General features: G+C 37.6%; 1 protein-coding gene across 7 annotated transcripts in view; it reads left to right on the top strand.

Annotated features, from left to right (window-relative positions):
- NOTCH2 (notch receptor 2) overlaps positions 1–22122 on the top strand; it is a 226060-nt gene that overhangs the window by 16466 nt on the left and 187472 nt on the right. Inside the window, exon 2 of one of the 7 annotated variants that reach the window (XM_054668956.2) lies at positions 5210–5505. The exons of the other annotated variants lie outside the window; for them this stretch is intronic. The gene's annotated coding sequence lies outside the window, so the exon portion shown is untranslated. The remainder of the gene's footprint in view (positions 1–5209; positions 5506–22122) is intronic. 7 annotated transcript variants of the gene reach the window in all.

The raw sequence follows: 22122 nt of genomic DNA, 5'->3' as shown, positions 1-22122 counted from the left end.
CTTTCAGTTTGGGGAGATTTTATCTATAGGCATACCTTATTTTATTGTGTGTTCCCTTTTATTGTGCTTCACAGATTTTGTTTTATTTTTTACAAATTGAAAGTTTGTGGCAACCCTATGTCGAGCAAATGTATCAGCACCATTTTTTCCAATAGCATATACTCACTATATGTCCCTGTGTCAGTATTTTTTAGCAATAAAGTATTTCTAAACTCAGGTATATGCATTATGCTTTAGACATAATGCTGTTGCATGCTTAATGGACTAGAGTATACTGTAAACATAACTTTTGTATGCACTGGGGAACCAAAAAATTTCTGACTTGCTTCATTGTACTGTTTGCTTTATTGAGGTGATCTGGAGCTGAAGCCACAATATCACAAAGGTATGCTTGTATTATGCAAATTGCATTGATGGGTGTTAAATCATTTTCCCATTTTTTATTAACCACACATTTGTGATTGGATGTTATGTTTAGTAAAGATATTGTGATTTTCTGAGGTACAGCTTTGAGAACAGTATCAGGTCTAACACTCTTGTTTCCAAATTTCCTATGATATGACAAACATAATCACATGCCATCCAGTGTCACCATGCAGAGTACTAATGTGAAGCCAAAATACTTGGTGTTTTAATTAGCCTTAAAGCAGTTAATGAACTATCTCTGTTAGACATTTTGAAATAATAAAAATATCCCATTGTCTTTTATTACAACCTCAGGGGCTCCTGGAGATTTTGGGATCTTGTGTGGGGAACCACCCATCTAATCCATCCTTGTTTTAAAGAGAGAAAACCAAACAAGCAAAGTGACTGGCCCAAGTACCTAGAGCTGGGTCAGGGTTGGGGCCAGAATCCAATCTCTTGACTTTTAGTCAAGTGATTTTTCCACTATGCTCAGTACTCAAATTATGTATCCATATGTCGGCCCTTGTTTTTTGAGGTCTGAAAAGGGTTAGTGCCAGTCAACAACAGTAGAGGAGTAGAAAGGGTGTTGGGATGGGAGAGGTGTGGCTATATTTAAAATTTCAATGACAGCAGTGAAAATAATTTGCCTGTGAACCTCTGCCTGTCCCTTTGGACTTCTTTGTAGTAGTTGAGACAACCCGGCAGGTCTGGTGTCATTAGTGATTCAGAATTGGATTAGCCTGGACTGGTGGAGTTACTTTCTCAGAAAAGGGCTTTATATTTTAACATTTGTTTCCCTTGACAGTTTGCTTCTTCTCAAGTTTTGGCAGCCTTGAACAAGTGGTTGTCAGGTTTTTATTTTGTTTTGTTTTAAGAAAAAATTCCAAATTTTATTTTGCCAATTTAGTAAGTTATCCTCTACCTGCCACTCCCTTCTGCTCCCTCTATAATTATTTCTAAGACTTTATTTTTCCATTGTGGGAATATTATGGAAGGTTTTCTTTTACAGTCTGAGATATTTATAATTATGTGTAAGCACACAGTTTATAGAATATGTAAATGGTCCATATGTTAACTTAAATACCCTTAAAATATTTTCCAATAATTTAAGTCTTTCCATAAAAGTAGCTGAAGCTGCTTATAATAAAAGAGAAGTATACACGAAGGATAGCAGAATTTGGATGTAGTTAATATAGATAAATATGAATGTCACTTTGGAGGAACTGGAAGTATTTGCATGAATACTGATCAAGTCATGCCTCCTTGTTAATAGAGTGAACAAAACAGATGAATGTTTCTGTTTTCATGAAGTTTATGTGACTATCAGTAGCTTCCATATTCTGACGGTTTATTATGTGACAGATGCTTGGGGACAAAATACTTTACTTGTTTCCTTTAGTCCTTAAAATAGATGTTAGGATTCTTGTTTACAGAAAAGTTAAGGAATGTTCATCCAGATCACCTAGCCAGTCAGTGGTAAAGAACAGTCACTGGAACCCCTCTTTCCTGATCCAAAGCCAACATACTTAACCATAATAAATAATGCCATTGTCTGGTGGAATCCTGTAGTCCCTTAGATAGTGTAATTTTGTATTTAATGTAAACATTTTGTGCACTAAACTGACTTACATTTTACTTTTTAAAACAGTATTTTAATTCTGAATGAACATTTGCATAATAGGAGAATGATCTAAATTGCAAACTTCCATTTTGAAGAGTTGTAGTTCTTTTAAATCTTTTTGTAACTGGGAAGAAGAATGGAATTATGTTTGTTGTAATCCAAGGAAAGTTGGTTAGCATTCTTTCCTGTTACTTTTTGATCCCAAAAGAAATTCTTTAGTAGATTAAGACCAGGAATGAATGTGTGGATTTTTTAAAATAAAAAATTGAGAGAGATTGTAACTAGCAATTCAGAGCCAGATTTATGTTCAGAAATGTTTGATGCCAGCCGTTTTAGTTACAAATAGCTTTTTCTTGACTGTACAGTTGTGTTCTTATGGTACCATTCTGAAAGTGATGTAAGAGACCATGTAAAATGATTGGAATGCCTCAGCATCTGAACAATGCACATAGCCAATTATTAAAATTACCCAGTACTAACCTGTCTTGGCTTAGGAACTATGGAATTAACTGTGGGTAGCATTTCTACACATATCATTACAGAACAAGCATAAAGACAAGCTTGTTTTTTTCCTTTTCTGTGGATTTGTTTTTTCTTATTACCATATCTTTTGTTACTGAAAACTGATGGTCATCTGTACTAATAGATAAGAGAAGTGTGTTTGACACCAATACCTAATCTTAGATTATCCCTGCTATTTTAAAACACAGTCCTTCACTTGCATGCTCGGACATGTGGGTTCTTTCAAACATACTGGACTTCCTCCTTAGGTTTTAGTTGTGTTAGTCAATAGTTGAATGTTGAAGGAGAGGATGCCAAGGGATATTAAAGAAGGTAAAAGAGATAAGTGACAGCAAACATTATTTATTTTTAATTATCTCTCAGAATGACTTTTAGATACCCTTCCCTACTACATTTTGATTTTTGCTTTAGCATAGCTGGTGAGTTTTGGAATCAGAGAGACTGGGCTCTGATTTGTACTAGCTAAGAATATTAGACAAGCCACTTAACTTCTTTAAGTCTCAGTACCCGTATTTATATAATGGGAATAGTAGTAATATCTAACTTGCAGGATTGTTTGTAAAGATTGAAAGCAACATATTTAATTGTGCTTGCGTGGTTCTGGGTACAGAATAGGCACCCGAGTGTAGGGGCCCCTGAACTTTAAAGTTCATTACTTTCATGGTAATTCCTCCTTTGGAATATATAGTCTGGGAACATTTGTCTCTAGACCTTGTTTCAGTTTCTTTTAATGACTCCCTTTAGGCTCTGCTTCATGGCCAATGCAAGATTATGGATCACCTAAAGAGTAGACTAAAAGTACTATTGTCTAGTAACTTCAAGTTTGTAGGTTAACTCACTGTGAATCAAAAGCTTTTAAAAATCTTTTGCGTGGTCATAGTTTGTAGGGTCTTGTACCTCTCATCTCAGAAGCAATTGATTCATAGAAAAAATTATTTAGGATTTCAGATTAAAGATGAAGAACTCTTTCAATAAGAAGGAACTGATTTGGTTGGATTATTTGTTTCTTTCACCCCTGAGTTTTCATGGAAATCAGGTTTAAAATGTTAGAAGCAGTTGGTTTTCAGCATTGGGAAAGCTTATCTGATCAGGCATGTGAAGTGGCCTATGTCGGATTTCTGAGCTAGGAAAGGCTAGGGGAGGTTGAGGAGATTATTGTACTTGTAATTCCTGAGCATGGTTGAGACACAAGGAGAGGATTGTGGAAATTGTTTTTTAAAAATTGTTGAAGTTAATGCATTCTTGGGTGGATTTGCAAAACAGAACAAAACAAAAAGTTGTTGAAGTTAGTTACACTGGTCTAACAACGTATACTTACCACCCCCATTTGGGCTGGAGGAATGGATCTAATAATAATATAGGTGTTTGTGATCTAATTTGAATCATGTAATCATTTATCATTTCTGGGTTAGATGGTAAGGATTTTCTGTTTCACAGATTTTTAGACTGGGAATTGTGCTATTATAAAATAATATTTTACATTAAATAATGCTTTCTAGGTTGTAATCACCTTAATAGACATGATTTATTTGGGCCACAAATGAACTCTGGTAAGAATGGAGGGCTGGTTACATTATTTTAGTTTTACAGATGAAAATAATCAGTCTCAAATAGCTTAAGGGAATTCCTTTAGACCATACGGTTAGTATATGGAAAAGCCAGAGCTAGAACCCAGGTTCTGATTTCCAGAGCAGTTCTTATTTCATGATACCGCATAATTTTATAATGTCCCTAAATCCGAATTTCATTTCTCATGATGTGAAAGGATTCTCTTTATTTCTGTTTGGTTAGCTGCATCAGAGCATGACAGAAATGGAGCAGAATTTGAGTATTCTTTCCCCAGATGGGTCAGTTAGCTTTTCTTAAAGCTATTCTGTGCTTACATTGTTAATCAGTTGTCCCTGGTTCCTAGACAGGATGTTGATCCATGTGAAATAGGCAGGAATATGTGTCTGACTCAGCTTAACTCATCACAACTTTCATATGTCCTGCTAGTGGGTCTATAATGTCACCCTCGTTTACAGGCGTTTTTAATTTTCTGATGTCTATTTCTTAGTATTTTTCCTCAGCCATTTTTAATGTCTCAAGCCATAGTTCTTCCTGAGTGGCCTGAAGTGATTTTGCTGCTCTTTAAAGCTTCCTTAAGGTTTTTCAAGAGCGTACAACATAGGCTGCTTCTAAGTGTATTTTTATTTCCTAGCTCTTAGCATTTCTCACCTTATCATTATAACTTTAAATTGAAACAGAATACAAATTGTGTACACAGATGGGTGTGTCACTATTGCACTGTCACTTATGTAAGTGCAGTTTAGCATTTCTTCTTTCCTTTTAATCAAAATGAGGAAATAGAAAATGTTTTGTTACATTATGTGGGGGTAGTTTTACACATACACCCACAAGGAAATGTGTATCTAGAGTCTGTGGGAACTGTGACTGATACATTTCAGGGAATAAAATGTATGATGGCTAAAATTTTAACTCTGCCAAATGTTCACGGGGAAAGAAAAATTAACAAACTCACATTTTACACTTTATTTTAGCCTAGTCTCTGCCTTGTTTACACCTATATGATAATGAAGCTATACTTGTCTTTCCACAACAGTGTATTTTGTAAGTTGTACCTTTTGTTTAAGGGAGCCTTCTTAACAAACTTTCTTTCAGTTGCCCAGTGTACAGAAGCTTACTGGAAGGAGTGGCCAACTAGTTAAAGGTTTGACACCTCAATATCAACAAAATGCCAAGTGGATCATTTTGACTCTCGCAGCAATCCAACTGGACATTTGACCATGCCCCGTGGTCAGTGGAGAGCTTCTTCTCTGAAGGCCACTTTTATCTAGCACATCAAGGCTATACACCTCTTTCACTAAGAAGAATTTGGCACTTTTATGTTGTGAGAGCTGAGATTCACCATTCTCCACCATCCTGAGAAGAGCTTTGATAGAAGGGCTACTCCTGAGGTACATAGATTATCCAAAATACATACAATTTTTTCATAGAAAATTATATATGTATTATAATTTTTATTCAAGACAGGTTGAAATTAATAGATTTCTTACATTCACTGCATTAAAGGAATATTTATGGCTTTGGTAATATTTTAAATTTCAAATTAAAAATTTTGAATATCTGAATTAAATATCTCTGATTTAACTGTGTGTGTGTGTGCGTGTGTGTGTGTGTTGGGAGGAGGAATAGACCTTGGAATTGTTTTTTCAAAACTTTTTTTATAATGGTGCCTAATCTCAGTTGGCAAGGAATAGCTGTCCAGAATGCTGCACAGATCTAGTGAAAAGATTTAGGGAAGTTGTAACTAGTTTAATAACCATCTGTGGAGTGACATAGATTGACACACCCAATTACACAAGACCTGAGTCTGAGAACTGTTGATGTGCAATCATCCCATCAGCATCTGCTCGTCATTATCAACAACAATAATGGCTCAACTATTTCTTTGAGGCCACATGAAAAGACAGTGTACCCATAGCAAAGGATAAGTCAGACCTGAAAAAAACATAGCCCTCTGCATCCCCTTGTTCCCAAACTTCTTTTTAAACATAACCTTTTGTGAAGTTCTGAAAGAATTCATTTTATGTTTTCTTTTTATTAATTTTTCTTCTTAAATACCATGTCTTTCTGGCTGAAATCCTTGCCAAAACCAGGAAGGGCTAGTGTACTGTGGGTGATTTTTCTAATTCATTTCTTTGTCATTTGAAGCCTTCTGTGGCTTCATGCTGCTTTATGTGTGTGTAAATATTCAGTATCTTTTCTAGTTTACACTTTTGTCACAACTGCTATTAAGCCACCTATGGACACATTCTAATATAAATTATTTTGGCCACTGTGAGTGGGAGGGAAAGAATCAGTTCACAGGGATAAATTTGCATGTTGAGAAGATAATATATAATAGTTTGCAAAACACTTCTATGTACATTGTATCTTTTATAGAGACAAGGCCATGTTTTTATTTGTAGAGACTGAGACAGAGACCCCATGAGATCTAATGCAGAGTCACATGACTCCAAAGCCAGGTCGTCTATCTGCTCTTTGGTATATAACTGGATCATTATTCTATTGACAGAAATAAGGAATCTTCTTATTTTTCAAAGGCACCCTTTTGCCCTTGGAAAGTATATTTAGAAATCCTTTACCAGAGTAGAAAGAAGACAGTTATATTTTCCTGCCTTTTGATAAAAAACAGTGTGTTTTTTCTAAATCTTGTTGTGTTTGACTAGAGTCTGATTAAGGTACCTTTTGGGAAATTAAGGTTCTATAGAAATTACTGGGCTCAATCTAGTGATACAAATATGTGTTGTTTGATTTATCAACACTTTACAAACCTTAACTTTGGAGTTTCGATATCTGGTTATCTTTAATATCTGGTTATCTTCTTTCTGAAGTGTATGTACACAAAATTGATGCTAAATAAGGTCTTGTTGTTTTGGCAAATAGTCAAATGCAAGGTATTGGTAGATCAGTACTGTTATAACTTTGGTGCACAGTTGCTGCATGCAGATTGGCTGTGGGACCTTGTTCATTTTTTGAGAACTAATGTAGAGTTTGAAAAAACACCGTAAGCCTGCATTCCCGAAGTTCTGGTATGGATAGTGTGAGCCCAGGGAATGTGCTTAGATAAAAGATCATTTAACAAATAGGTTTTGCATTTTTTTAGCAATCAGGCTTTGTGCCGAATATTAGAGTGGTTGTTTCAGAGAGTTTGCAGCAATTAGGCTTTATTGGTGCACTAAGGAGAAGCAGAGAGGAGAAGCAATTCTTGGTAACTTCCTTGGAAGTTGCAGCTAACTCTGAAAAGTCTGGGTTGAACTAGGTAAGTAACTAATTCCTAGAATCAATAAACTTTGCAGGAGTCCATTTGATTGTACATGTAGCTCCCTGGAATTGCTATTGGTCCCTAAATCATCAGTTTGTAATGCTGGTTTTCAAACTTGAGTGCACATCAAGTTTTGGAGGACTTGTTAGAATACAGATTGCTGGGCTCACCCCCAGAGTTTCTGATCTGGTAAGTCTGGAGCGGGACCTGGTAGATTGCATTTCTGAAAAGCGTCCAGGTAATACTGCTGCTGTTTGGGAAAGTACACTTTGAGAGTCACTGGCTTACAGCAATCTCAAGGTGTTTGGATTTTTGGGCAGGGGTGCTGTGCAGGTGTTGCTGGGATCTCTTCACAGCACCTCCACTGCATAGAGGTGAGCCTCCAGATGTTTTCATTCATTCAACAAATATATGTACCTATTGTGTGCTGGGCACTGCTTAAGTTACTGTTTATTGATGCTTATAGGTGAGCCTATTTCTCTTTCTAGCTTTCTTCCACTTAATTTACTTTCTTTTGGAATTCTTGAATTTAATAATAATAATATTGATGTTATTAGTCATCACTATAACTTTTTATTGAGTGTGTATTTTATGTCAGACACAGTGTGGCTAAGTGCTTTACATACATTATCTCATCTAATCCTTAGAAAAAACCCTGGTGTATTAGTCTTAATTTAAAAGATATACTTTGGAAAGGTTAGTAGTTTACCCAAGATTATGCAGCTAGTTAAAAGTGGTGCTGGGGCTGGGCTTGGTGGCTCACACCTGTAATCGCAGTGCTTTGGGAGTCTGAGGCAGGAGGATCGCTTGACACCAGGAGTTTGAGACTAACCTGGGAAACATAGCAAGACCCCATCTTTATGAAAAATAAAAAAATTAGCCAGGAGTGGGGGTGCACACCTGTGGTCCCAGCTACTTGGGAGGCTGAGGCAGGAGGATTGCTTGAGCCCCAGAGGTTGAGGCTGCAGTGAGCCATGATTATGCCACTGCACATCTGTCTGGGTGACAGAGCAAGATCCTGTCTCCAAAAAAAAAACAAAAACAAAAAAAAGTGGTATTGGGCCTGTCTAATTGCAAAGCCACATTCTTTACTGCATGCTTTAGTCCATTGTTTTTTAAACTGCAGATCATGACCACGAATGGGTCATGAAACCAATTTGGTAGGTCTCCAACAGCACTTTGGGGGAAAAAAGGGTAGAATAGAGAGTATCACATAGTATGGACAAGCATTGTTTCTTGAAATTTTTGTTTTTGCTATGCACGTATATATGTGAATATTGAGGTCTGGTACAAGATATATTTCTCACTGTAGGTCACAGTAAAACATGTTGGTAAGCTACTATTTTCTTGGCTATGGGACTATATGTCATCTAATCACTTTTTAAAAACAGATTACAAACTGTAGGCCTTAGAAAGGTAAGTAATTTTTCAGCTGGGCATGGTGGCTCATGCCTGTAATCCCAGAACTTTGGGAGGCCAAGGCAGGCGGATCATGAGATCAGGAGTTCAAGACCAGCCTGGCCAATGTGGCAAAACCCCGTCTCTACTGAAAAAAATGCAAAAATTAGCTGGACATGGTGGCGTGCACCTGTAATCCCAGCTACTCAGGAGGCTGAGGCAGGAGAATCGCTTGAACCTGAGAGGCAGAGGCTGCCATGAGCTGAGATCACGCCATTGCACTCCAACCTGGGCAATAGAGAGAGACTGCATCTCAAAAAAAAAACAAAAACAAAAACCAAGGTAAAGTAATCTTTCAAGAGCACAAAAATAGTCAGTGGCAGTACAAAGACAAGATGACTGACTCTTTTTTTTTTTTTTTTTGAGACAGGGCCTCACTCTGTCACCCAGACTGGAGGGCAGTGGTGCGATTTTGGCTTACCACAACCTCCACCTCCCAGGCTCAAGCGATTCTCCTGCCTTAGCCTCCCGAGTAGCCGGGATTACTGGGGTGTGCCACTACCACCCGGCTAATTTTTTTGTATTTTTAGTAGAGACGTGGTTTCACCATGTTGGCCAGGCTGGTTTTGAACTGCTGACCTCAAATGATCCACCTGCCTCAGCCTCCCAGTGTGCTGGGATTACAGGTGTTAGCCACTGTGCCAGGCCAGATGTCTGACTTTTTAGCCCTTGGTCCATTGCTTTATTCTTCACACCATACCACTTCCTTAGAAGTGCACCTGGGAATGCCTGGGAATTGAATTTTATCTTTCCACATGATGGCAGATATGCTATGGAACCTTCAGGGATGTTGGTGAAACCTGAAAAGGGAAGTTGAATCTCAGCCTGCTCTGAGTAGGTGAAAATTCTGCCTTGGATCCCCCAAAGTCTGCAGATAAAGATGTGACATTTCTCGTGTTCTGCTGTGCTTGAAGGAAAGAGGGTAATAATCTTAACAGTGCCAAGCTGTAAGCATGTTGCATATATTAACTTGTTTAATTACTAATTATTTTGATACAGCGGCCATGCCTGGGATATGAACTCAGCTGTTTTGAGTGAGAAGGGGCATCCTACCACTGTGAGTTAACACTTCTCTGTACTCTCCCCGGTTCCTCATTTTGTCCCTGCTGAGTTCAGAGCTATGTTCCTCATAGCCTGGCTTACCTCTGGATGTTCTCAGCCTCATTTTCTTTTGCTAGATCATATATCTTCATTAGGTGGGTGATTTTGGTTTCTGTTACTTTTTCCTTAATATTAGTATATTGCTGATTTGGATCAGGGGCCAGGCTGTAGATTTTCAGCATGGTGAGGTGATAATACATGTTGGTCCCCCATGCAGAATGCTGCCTCTAGCACTTTAGCCAAAGGAGCTCTACAGTCTGTCCAGAAGTACTGGGGGACACTGGTAATAACCTGAGAACAATTACAGAGCCTTCCAGAAAGTGCCCTTTCACATCATATAAACAGATCATGGGAAGCTGAGGGAATGCAAAGTCAAGGCCTCATTGGAGAGCAGAAAGGAGGCTGAGATTGGTGGAGAGGAGTGGCTGTTACATTCTAATTAGAAGAATGACATGTGCAGGGCCATGAAGCAACTAAAGATGGGATGAAAAACTTAACTTGTGAATCGCAAAATTTGAGTAGGAAGGAGCTGGAAAGGCCTGGAAGTGTGAAGTGATTGGCCCTTGGTCAGATGGCTAGAAGATAGAGGGCCAGGCATAGAACCCAGAATCCAGGCCATCATTTTGTGGCCTCTTTTATCCTAATGACATGTTAGCCAGAGGTGTCTTCCAAAGCACCTGATTATAGGGAAGAATGAATGTCACTTACCCTAGAGTGAGTGAAATAGAGATGCCAGGAAGATATACCAGGTTTATCCAGTTTCTTTGCATTTTTCTGGCATACTGTATACTCTTGAGCGCATATGTATCCTACTTTGTGAAATCTGGGGGTAAAGCAGGACCCTTCAAACCCTTAAAAAATGTATACCCCAAGAAAAACATTTTTAAAGCATGAACGCTTCCTCAAGTAAATACATATTTATACATTATATAAATGTCTGGCTATTAAACCATGTATGCATATGTTAACTCTAAGTAAAGCTTATTATATGTTTTTTAGCCCATAAATATGGAGATGTTTTAAAATTTCTTCCAGTGCCCCAGTGGATGGTCTTACACCTCCCCTACTTCTGGGGTACACACACCTAATTTTGCAGACCACTGGTCCAGAATGTAAATTGAAGAGTTTAATGTCTAAGATATTTGTTCTTTTGTTTGTAGCTTAGCTTTTACTCCCCACGTTTCAAATATCCCTTTGCAAAATAATTTTTGAGTTAAAATTTTCAGTTAAAAAACTGTATCCTTGAGGTAGAAAAGATAAAGATAGAAGATATATGTGAATTAGGTTGTATCTCTCCTTAAGAGGGAATACTGTTTTTTATCTAAGGAGAACTAACAACCCTCCCTTTCATTGTCTGGGTTGGTATAAGTAAAAATCCTTGTTTGAAGTTATTAAGCCTTCTCACCCATATGATGATTAGTTTGGTTCATAAGCTAGAGTTATGGCTTGGTAAAGGCTCCTTTTTTTTTTTTTAAAGTCTTTCCACCTTAACTAGCAAGTAAGCTAGAAATGACAGAGCAGTAGAAGGGGGAATCTACCAGAGTGTCCTACAGGACCTTGTTGAATGCTACTGCTGCATGCAAGGGTTGTGGATTTGGTGTGGGCCTTCTGCAGTATCACCCAAATTTGAGCAGTACGTGTAACTAAAAGTAAGAAAAATAAATTAGACAGTTTATTTCATTTCAGACTTTGGAAGCCCAGGACTGTGGGGATTAGCTATTAGCTAAGACAATGATTCACTGAGCAAATGCAGTGAAAGATTCTTTTGTTACACTGATCATCATTTGTGGAGAGACTCTGAAGAAGGGTAAAGCTCTGGCTGCATAGTCAAACCAGACCTACTACTCAAGGACATGCATACTAGATATGTAGGTGTTTCCAAATATTTTTTTCAGTTGTGGGGGTGCAAATCATTTCAATAGTAGAGTAACTCAGTTCATTACTGTTACTGGAAAAACAAGTTTAACCAAGCACATATCCTACTGAGGGTGAGTCAACAGTGTCATTTTAACATAAGAAGGACAGTACATGAAGTGAGTTATTCCAAGTCCTGTGGTTTTCCTACAGCTGAGCAAAGACAGCTGTTCTTTCGGAAGTGGGGCTCTAAAAAGAAGTTGCCCATCTCCTTTCTTTCTTGATTATAGCCTTTTAGTTTTCTTTTGGCCTGAGACATTTCAAAAATTCATTTCCTCCTTAGATTTCTATCACCAAATACCCTGAATTTTGATAATTTATTTATAGAGTATATTATTTATTATAGACTTATTATAGTTTAAAACTTTATTTTAATTTATCTCCCATTTCAAGATCCATGTTTGCTATATGTGTCAGATAATAAAAATGCCATAAGGAAAACAGAGGAGTGATCTTTTTTAATATGTCATTATTTTCTATAGTTCTTTAGTGGTATGGACATGGAATAAGGTGGCATTTTGTGGGACAGTGTACCAAACTTAGTGATAAAATTTATACTTTTAATTTTGGAGGACAAAAGTCTTGTATTCTCAGCCTTGTGGATAAGACAGTGCTCTGAGCTGTCTGAGGTTTCCTAAATTGGGATTCAACATCATGAAGGGTATGTGTCTGGATAGTTTATTTGTTGGTTTGGGAAGGTGAGTTTTTGTCTTTTTTCCCCCTCTGAGTTGATTTCTTTAGTTGGAGAGAAGCAGACCAGATGAAGAAAATACTTTATCTCTTATGGCATTTTTGGTTTACCACATTAGTTATGACCTGTCTTCTCTGAGCAGCATGCCATGCTTCTCTGTTCAGTAGTTCAGTTTTCACTAACTTAACTGCAGATGTGTTCTTGGAGGGATTTATTTCTAATCAATTGAATTATGGGTACTTGGATAAAATGATGATGGGTTACCTACTTTTAATAGGGCCGTCATTTTTAAGAGTAAAATCTTGTCAAGATAGGGTATATCATACTTATGATCTGGTTCCATCTCTAACTCCATAATTTCCTTTTGCTCCTGTGTTGCTACTCTATTATTGAGAAGAGATGGTATCTTGTCAGTTTCAATTTTACAAAGAAAAAATTCTAAACAATTTCAGTCATAGGGTAGTTTTTTTTTTTTCCTGGAGAAATAATGCATAGTGTAGTATGTTGAATCCTAGAGTTGGCAAGTTTTCAAAAGTGGGGTTCTTTTGTTGTGTAGGTAGGGGTGATGCTAGTCAATGGGTGTTAGTCATTAGGGCATGTGTATGAGTGGTAGTTCTGAGATACAGCATTGGCAGCCCTCTTGTCCCTGGTTTTGTTTTTGATAAGCAAGTCCTGGTTTTGTTTTAATAAGCAGGTCATTAGCTGATCTTTCGTGTAAATGTTTTTGATGTGCATAGCTTGTATGTGGGTGGTTACCTACCTGAGAATGTTGTAGTCACAAATGTATATTATGGAAGTCTGCAGATTATGGTGGATATCAGGTTTTTCTAACTGCGTATTTACAGATGTAGTGAGTGAAAGGAATGTTGGGTCAGTAGGTAAAAGACTTGTGCTCTGGTCCTGGTTCAGACATCTTGATTTGTGTGACTTTGGGCAAGGCCCTTATTTCTTTGAGTTGCAGTTTCTTGTGTAAAATAGTGCTAATACCAATTTACATGCCTCATAGTGTTGTTGTGGGGATCAAATGAGATCACTGTTTATGAGCAGCCTTCTCAGGAGTGAGAAATAGAGGGTTGTGAGCTGACTTTCTGATTTGTTTGGCTGAGGTGTTCACACAAACCATAGAATGCTTTGTAGGCTTGGGTGGAGGAATGTAGATGGAAATCAGCTGAAAATCCCTGCCTATTAGAAGCTGAGATGTTAATCCTAAATATATTCTATGGAGTACTATCAGATGCCTTGCTTTTCTTCATGATGCCATATTAGCTTCATCTTCAGGTAGCATAGGTGCCTGTTACTCTCATTTTACTTGAAGAAACTGACCAACCAACTGATTTAGGATATGGCTGGCTATCTTCTGGAACTCACATTAGAGTTACTCCTTGAGAGTAAAGTCTTGTATTTTCTGAAGGTTGCTGCTTTTGGGGTATTTTCCGTGGAGGTGGGTGGGCACACACAAAAACTCACTGTGCTCAAATTTATAAACTTGTTCTTCTTAACAATTTTAAAGCCAGATTACATTGGATTGGGGGAGGGGAGGATACTAGATTTATTTAGTGTTTTTTAATATAAAACTTTGTATTTGAAACTTTATGTGGTAACATATATTTAGGCTCATAGCCAAAGTGATTACAATGCATTGGTTTTAATATTTTCAGTGAGGTAATGTGTGCTTTAGTGGGGAGGAGGAGAAATATTATTTAATCACCAGCACTACACTAATAACCGCATTTACTAAATCCTTTGTCCCTTTGCTTGAACTGAGGGTTCCTTGCTTTTATACTGGTTTTCCAAAGGACTTAACCTTGTTAATGTGATGAGGTGATGATGGGAAGGACATTCCCACTGGGCCCGAAGTGGTGAAACTGGTAAAACTCCCTTTGTAAGTCCCTCTTGTTCAACATGAGTGTCACTCCCATGTCCCTAAAGTAGAATGGAGTTTTATTGAAGAGAGAATTTTAAGAGTGATAAACAAAAGAGATGGAAATATCTCCTGTGCCAGGTCATTGTTACCATTAAAGACTAGAATAAACTGTAATTTTGCAGATTTTCTTTTTGTCTTATGGGAAATTAAAGACTTGGTTATCCTCTCTCGGAGGAAGATAGAAAACTACTGGGCCTGCTCATTAACAGTTTAGCTTGGCTGACATTTTTCAAGCACTTACCATGGTATTATAGCTGGGCTGAAGCTAGGTGGAGCAGACCTCACTTAGGTGTTGCCTAGCTCCAGAATCTGTCTTCTAGTGGAATTCCCTTAGGCTTCCAGACAGGAGTGGCAACAAAGCAGATGAAATGGAAGGTAGGCCAGGGCATCTGCTCGTTCGCTCGCTCGCTTGCTCTTTCTCTCTTTCCCTTTTCTTTCCTTTCCTTTCCTTTCCTTTCCTTTCCTTTCCTTTCCTTTCCTTTCCTTTCCTTTCCTTTCCTTTCTCTCTCTCCTTTCTTTCTTTTGCTTCCTTCCTCTCTCTTTCCCTTTCCCTTCCTCTCTCTCTTCTCTTTTTTCTTTCTTTTTTTTTTTCTTTTCTTTCTTTTCAATCTCTCTCTCTCCCTTTCTTTAGCAGTTTATTACTCATTTGTGAGAATCAGGGAAGCACTGGGCTCAAGAAAGCCAAAACCCCTTCTAGGGCTTACCCCCCATTTTAAAATTTAATATATTGGAATTTATATTGTTTCTTTTGATCCGAGATCTTCAGGCTGAAGCTGGAGAGAAATCTTTTGACCTCTCTAGAACAAAGAAAGCCTTTATCAAAGACAATGTAACTTTTTGAGTTTGCCAAATTAGGTGTTGCTGCAAATGGAGAAACCTAGAGTTCTCTTCTGTGCTTAAAGACACAAACATGGAAAGTTTTAAGTTCCAATATGGTCACTTAATATATACAAAATTTTCTGTCTTTGCTGTCTTTGTCATTCCAGCAACAACTGGATGAGCAAATAGAATGATTGTGAGCACTTGCAAACCAAATTGTGACTGTTAGTGTGTTGAGCTGCTTTTTTATTAAAATGGCTGCTACAACTCTGCAGAAATCTGAGTTGTCTTGAAGATAAATTCTTGCTTGCATTTACAATAAAGAAAGAATATGAGTAAATCAAAAGGCTGATGGAGTTGGAGGACTGGCGTTTTTAGGAGGAACTGATTTGGACATTGAGATTATCAGCTCCTCATCAAATATCATTAAGTACACATTATTATTTTTTTCTGTTGACCAGGAGACCCAAGTTGTGTTGATGTGGGACATAGTTGTATGTCTGAAGAAACAAAGCAAAGGAGAATAAAATAAATAAAAATTGAAGTTCAGGAATATATATATATATATATATATATATATATATATTTTTTTTTTTTTTTTTTTTTTTTTTTTTTCAGGCAGAGTCTTGCTCTGTCGCCCAGGCTGGAGTGCAGTGGCACAATCTTGGCTCATTGCAAGCTCCGCCTCCCGGGTTCATGCCATTCTCCTGCCTCAGACTCCCTAGTAGCTGGGACTACAGGCACCCGCCACCATGCCCAGCTAATTTTTTTTTTTGTATTTTTAGTAGAGATGGGATTTCACCGTGTTAGCCAGGATGGTCTCGATCTCCTGACCTCGTGATCCACCCACCTCAGCCTCCCAAAGTGCTGGGATTAAAGACATGAGCCATCGCGCCTGGCCGTTTAGGGCTATATTTTATGTTTTCTTCTCCCTTTGGTATTTAATAAAGATTTGATATTTTTCTATTATCTGCTTTCCTCTGTTCCAAGGTTTTTGGCCTCAGGTGTGTTCTCTGGAAATGGCAATGATAGGCATTTATAATCTCCATATTTAGATATTTCCCTCACAGTGCTAGTTTCTGAGCTTATTAGAACCTAATGTTAAATGACGAGTTAATGGGTGCAGCACACCAACATGGCACATGTATACATATGTAACAAACCTGCACGTTGTGCACATGTACCCTAAAACTTAAAGTATAATAATAATAAAAAAAAGAAATATCCTGGCTATGAGTCAAGGGTTTAGGACCTTTTGAGGCACTTGGGTTTAGACAATTCTCAGTGATGCGTACAGGAATTTGGGTACAGGAATACTATTCACAGGTGAACAGAGTTTGATTTTGGCTGAAGGCATATTATTTGATCCAGATAATAATATAAAAATAATCCAAATGTTAGGACCTTAGCTTCTGTGAACCCTGACTTGAGAATAGTTAGCCATACATGTAGTTGGACTTTATGTAGGACTAACCAATCTCCTCTGCACTATTTTTGCACAGTACATTGATTATGGTATCCCTGATGACCTCTGTCCCCATCCTTGTGAGTAGTCTTCATTGCTACCACCCAAGGATGTTTTAAAAAGGCTATGAGGAAGGATGCATGTAGGGAAATCTGAGGTTGTTCTTTGGATTTTCCCTGTTTTGTTTTAGGAAGTATCCATGATTTTATATAATAATATGTAGCAATCTTAGGTTTTTCCATTTTCACTTTTAACATAATTGTGTTATTCATTCTGTTTGGGTGTCTACCTCTAAATTAACAAACATGAGAAATTGTGTACTCCATTTAAAAAGTGTCCTGAGCAATTTAAGCTAAAAGAATATGTTGTTTCTTTTGGGTGTATAGCAAGAAGATTATATATATTTATAAATTTTTTTCCAGCAAGTGTACTTAAAAGCATGTACTTAAAATTAAGGACTTAAAAAAACTAAGCTGTACTTAACAAAATAATCTTTAGAAAGCTTTAAGGCCGGGCGCGGTGGCTCACACCTGTAATCCCAGCATCACGAGGTCAGGAGATCCAGACCATCCTGGCTAACACGGTGAAACCCTGTCTCTACTAAAAATACAAAACAAATTAGCCGGATGTGGTGGCGGGCACCTATAGTCCCAGCTACTCGGGAGGCTGAGGCAGGAGAATGGCATGAACCCAGGAGGAGGAGCTTGCAGTGAGCTGAGATTGCGCCACTGCACTCCAGCCTGGGCGACAGAGCGAGACTCCATCTCAAAAAAAAAAAAAAAAAAAAAAAAAGCTTTAAAAAGGGAGTTTACTAAAAGCACAGGAAATTGGTGACAGGCAAAATTTGTCTTGATAATAGTACAAATACAGATAGTGGAACAGAACAGATAATACAAGATATAAGACAAGACATGGAATAACACTTCATATTCACTTTCTTTGACCACTAAGCAGCACACAAATATATAGCACTTTTTGTAGAGAATAATTAAATTTCTAGATATGATACAGTTTCTTCCTCTCTGTTGGATTTTATTACACTGAGATCCTGAACCTTTTGGACATGTAAACTGTGATCATGTTGGTCAGTGTCATTTGGATCTCGTTGATGCTTATTGTTCTGCCGATGTGTATTAGTGAACCTACTCATGGGGAAGATAATACTATACAATGAATTTTCCCATTCAGTTGGAATTTTTTTATTACTCTGTTTTCTATGTTTTTCATTTAGATGTAAATTATTTTGGCTTCCATTCAACCTATTTCAGCTAGTTTTTACCATAATACACATGGCTTAAGATTTATAGGACGCTAAGAGTGGAGAGTGTATCTTCATTCAAACAAATGGTAAGAAAGGAACTTTCAAAACTGTTTTAGTTTTGCAAAGATTAGAAAAGTACAATTCTACTTTCTCAACTTTTCATCCTTGTTAAAGGCCTGGAAATTTGCAGCATTTTTTTCTTTCTTATTTTACTTTTCTAATTTGTTACACAAAGTGAAATTCCACACATAAACATGCAAGCTGAAGGTTGGGTTTATTCTTAGGTTTTGTCTTAATTATAGATATTTAGTTTATTGAATATCTTATTGAGTATTGAGTACCTGCTGTGGTCCAGGCATCTTCTTAGGTCCCAGGTGTACAAAGAGGAGCCAATTGTGGTTACTGCCTCTATGGAATTTGCCTAGAAGTGGAAGAGAGAGAGATGAGTGAGCCAGCACTTATAATACATCTACCTAGGATAAAATGGGAGCACAGAAGAGGAACATCTGTATCTGTGGGTCTCTGAGAGCTTCTTTAGGAAAATAATGCTTTATCTGTGATTTGAAATATAGTAGGAATTTAGCAAGATAGAGAAAAAGGAAAAGGAGGTAAAATATTTTTCAGGTAAAAGAATGTACATGGGTATAGAGGTGATCATTATTAGCAAATTGGCTACATCCTAATTTGTAAGTATTTGTGGATTTTTCAAACCTTATATTTCATGTAGAAGAGCTGAATGCATTAGTCTCATCTCCAAGATCCAGGTATTGAAATTTAACCCATGCATAAATTGAATTTTTTTCTGAAGTTTTTAATAAGAGAAAAATAAAAGGAAAAACTACACAGTGTATAGTAGATTTCAATATAGCACAGCAAACACTGATAATTTTTTTTGCAATAAGTTCAATATTATAAAATAGAACAAAATTGGAATTTTTAAAACCAAAAATTATTCTAGATTTATCAGCTAACTGGAATGATTTTTTTATAGTATGAAAAGTCTATTAGTAATACAAAAAATATTCATTTATAAGTTGTTATCGTTGATTATATTTTCTTAAGGTATATTTTCAGTTTTTGAAAAGCAGTAATAATTTGCTATGACCCTATAGCCCAGTTCTTAATATCTGGATCTGATACTAGCATCTCTTAGGTAGAAAACACACTTTCTATATGATAATATCTGTAAAGAGCACATAAATCCTTGGAACACTATTAGGAAAACAAAATCAATTTATCTCTTATTGCTTTTTTTTTTTTTTTTTCCTTTTAATCAAGACAAATTTCAAGGAGGAAGACAGATGTTTCTCCGCTTCGTTTTTATTTAAATGTACCACTTGGGATTTGAAGCTTCCGTACTTCTTCTGTTTGTTTGGATTTTTTTTTCATGGCTTGATCCCGAAAAATGGAATACAAAATTTAGAGAAAGTTTTGTTTGAAATTGCAGGGCGCTATGAGAATTATTGCAAATCCCTGATGTCTCCTTGTCTGCCCTCAATTCTCCTATTTTTGGTAATAATGCAGGCAGTCATTTTAGAAAACTTTGCTTTGTTCATTTTACTGAGCCTCTTCCAGAGGCCATGTGCCAGAATCAACAGCAGCCAACCACAGCCAAGATCCTAGGGCGTAAACTCAGACTTCATCTCTCAAATATTGCTACTTGAAATTTGCATAAACGTTGAAGAAAAGTTAAAAGAGCCTGTATAACTCCTCTTCATGTATTTTAGGAGCCTCAGACAGTCAAGACATTAAAATACCTTCCGATTGAGCAGTGGGTCTAAGCACAGATACCACACTGCAGATAGGGAGAAGGATATGAAAAAAATCATGTGAGATAGACGACAGAGGCTTATTTGAAGAAGCTACAAAGCAACAAGTAATGCCAGTTTAAAACGATTACATGTTAATGCAACAAGTAAAACACATTGAAGGCTGCTCAGATTACACTGGCTGAAGTACAGACTTAATTACTCATGTTAGAGATTCCTAAAACAAAGGGAGGCTTTTAAGCCAGTGATATGTAGCTGGTATGATATTGAAAAGCATTGGAAAACCTAGGTAAATGCCTAGAGGAAATTTTAAGGAAGATTCCATCAAGTCTGGATACCTTAGCCTTATCCTTAAATGAATAAATTTCTGAGGCGCTGGAACTGGTTAAAATCAATGGCAGCTTATTCTGTTGTTTGCAGTTTTTATGTACAATTGGGGCTGATAAACCTGAATAAATAAAAGAGCCTTGTCTGGATTGAGTTACAGTTAGTGCTGAACATCAAGGGTTCATATTGTATTTCTTAAAAGTTCTTTTTGGAGTGATTCCAAGATTGGTATTAAGAGGGTATGCCAAGGGTATATATTGGCAATTTTTATTTTGTTTGTATTTATCTTAGAGTCATTTGGGTAGGTCACATTCTCTCTGCCCCTACTCCCAACTTCTCATTAGATTGTAAGGACCATGAGGACAGAGATTGTTTGTTTTATTTGTGCTTAATTTTCATGCAGTGCCTAGTAGGGGACAATGCTGACAGTAGTTTCTCGACAAATATTAGTGGAACTGTATTAAAATTGAGTTTTTGCTCACATATATTGTTTATTTTACCTTTAGTGGATCACTTCTCCTTATGCCTTCAGTGCTATAGTTTTTTAAAAGAAGTATGTTAGTCTGTTTTGCATTGCTCTAAAGGAATACCTGAGGCTGAGTAATTTATAAAGAAAAAAGGTTTATTTGGCTAATAGCTTTGCAGATTGTACAAGAAGTTTAGAGCCAACATCTGCTTCTGGTGAGGGCCCAAAAAACTTTCATGGCTGAAGGTGAAGAGGGAGCAGGTATGTAACATGGCAAGAGAGGAGGGAGCAAGAGAGATGTCAGTCTCTTTCAAACAACCAGCTCACATGGTAGCGAGAACTCACTCATTACTGTGGGTGGGCACCAAGCTATTCATGAGAGATCTGCCCCCATAACCTGAACACCTCCCAGTAGGCCCCACCTTCAACATTGGGGATTACGTTTCAACGTGAGATTTGGAAGGGACAAAATAGCCAAACTATATCAAGCACAAAGAAGATACAGAGATAGTCAGTGGTGGAGCTAGTATTCAAACCCAGATTTGTCTGATTTCTGCATCCGTGCTTTCAACTGCTTAACTGCATTGCTTCAAATACTCAGAAAAGATGAAATGTTTTCCATATCCCAGGAACTTAAAAGTGAAAAAGCAGAGAGCTAGAGGACCATGTAGTGCTGAATTGAGAGTCATGAGTGTTACAAGGATAGGGGGTGGTGGCCCTGTGAGGACCAGAACCCTCCAGGGGAAGCTTTCTGGGTGAGGCAAGAGGTGAACTGGGCCTTGAAGGAATGGGTAGAATTTAGATAGTAAGGAGGAAGGCAGAAATCAGTGGAAGCACAGACATGCATGGAGGAATGGAACTGAGTTCAATGACGATCTGTTCAGGAAAGAGGGCATAAACTGGGCAGAGAATGCAGTGGAAGTGGTGGGGAGTAATACTGGGCAGGTAAGGTAAGCTGTGATCTGGAAGGCCAGCATGGGAGCCTAGACTGGTTAAAGTAAGAAATGGCTTGTCCTTGGAAGAAAAAGTGTCAAACTTGGTACTGTGTGAAGGTACTGCACAGACCTCCCAACTGGTTCTTAAGAGAGCCAAACTGAGGCTAAGTTCTGAGAACTAAGTAAGAACTGACAGCCATTGTAGGTTAGAAAGTAGTGGGGCAACATGTTACAAGTAGTGCTTCTGGAAGGTTAGATGCGGTTAGAATAAAATCATTGCCATTTTGGGGAGCTGGGAAAATGGATGTCTTCAGTCTAGTCTAAAAAGGGATGACTTGAATAAGCTTATATAAGAAAGAAAAGAAAAACCTTTTTACTCACTGGACCATTTCATAATCTTGACTCTTTTCAAACATAAATCTGTGTCATTTTTCTTATTTAAAACAGCTGAGTAGTTTACTCTCCTACTTAGAGCTGTGATCCTTATCATGGGCTCTTGTGATCTAACCTCAGCCTGCCTCCCTGGCCTCTGTCCTTGCTTAATAACCTCTAGCCATATGAACCTGGAATACCAGTCTAATTCCCACTTCAAGGCTTTTACACTTGTTGTTTCCTC

Source organism: Pan troglodytes, chromosome 1 (genome assembly GCF_028858775.2).
Source record: "Pan troglodytes isolate AG18354 chromosome 1, NHGRI_mPanTro3-v2.0_pri, whole genome shotgun sequence".
Taxonomy (NCBI): Eukaryota; Metazoa; Chordata; class Mammalia; order Primates; family Hominidae; genus Pan; species Pan troglodytes.
The sequence above is the reverse complement of the archived record's forward strand: the minus strand, read 5'-3'. Positions and strand labels throughout refer to the sequence as shown.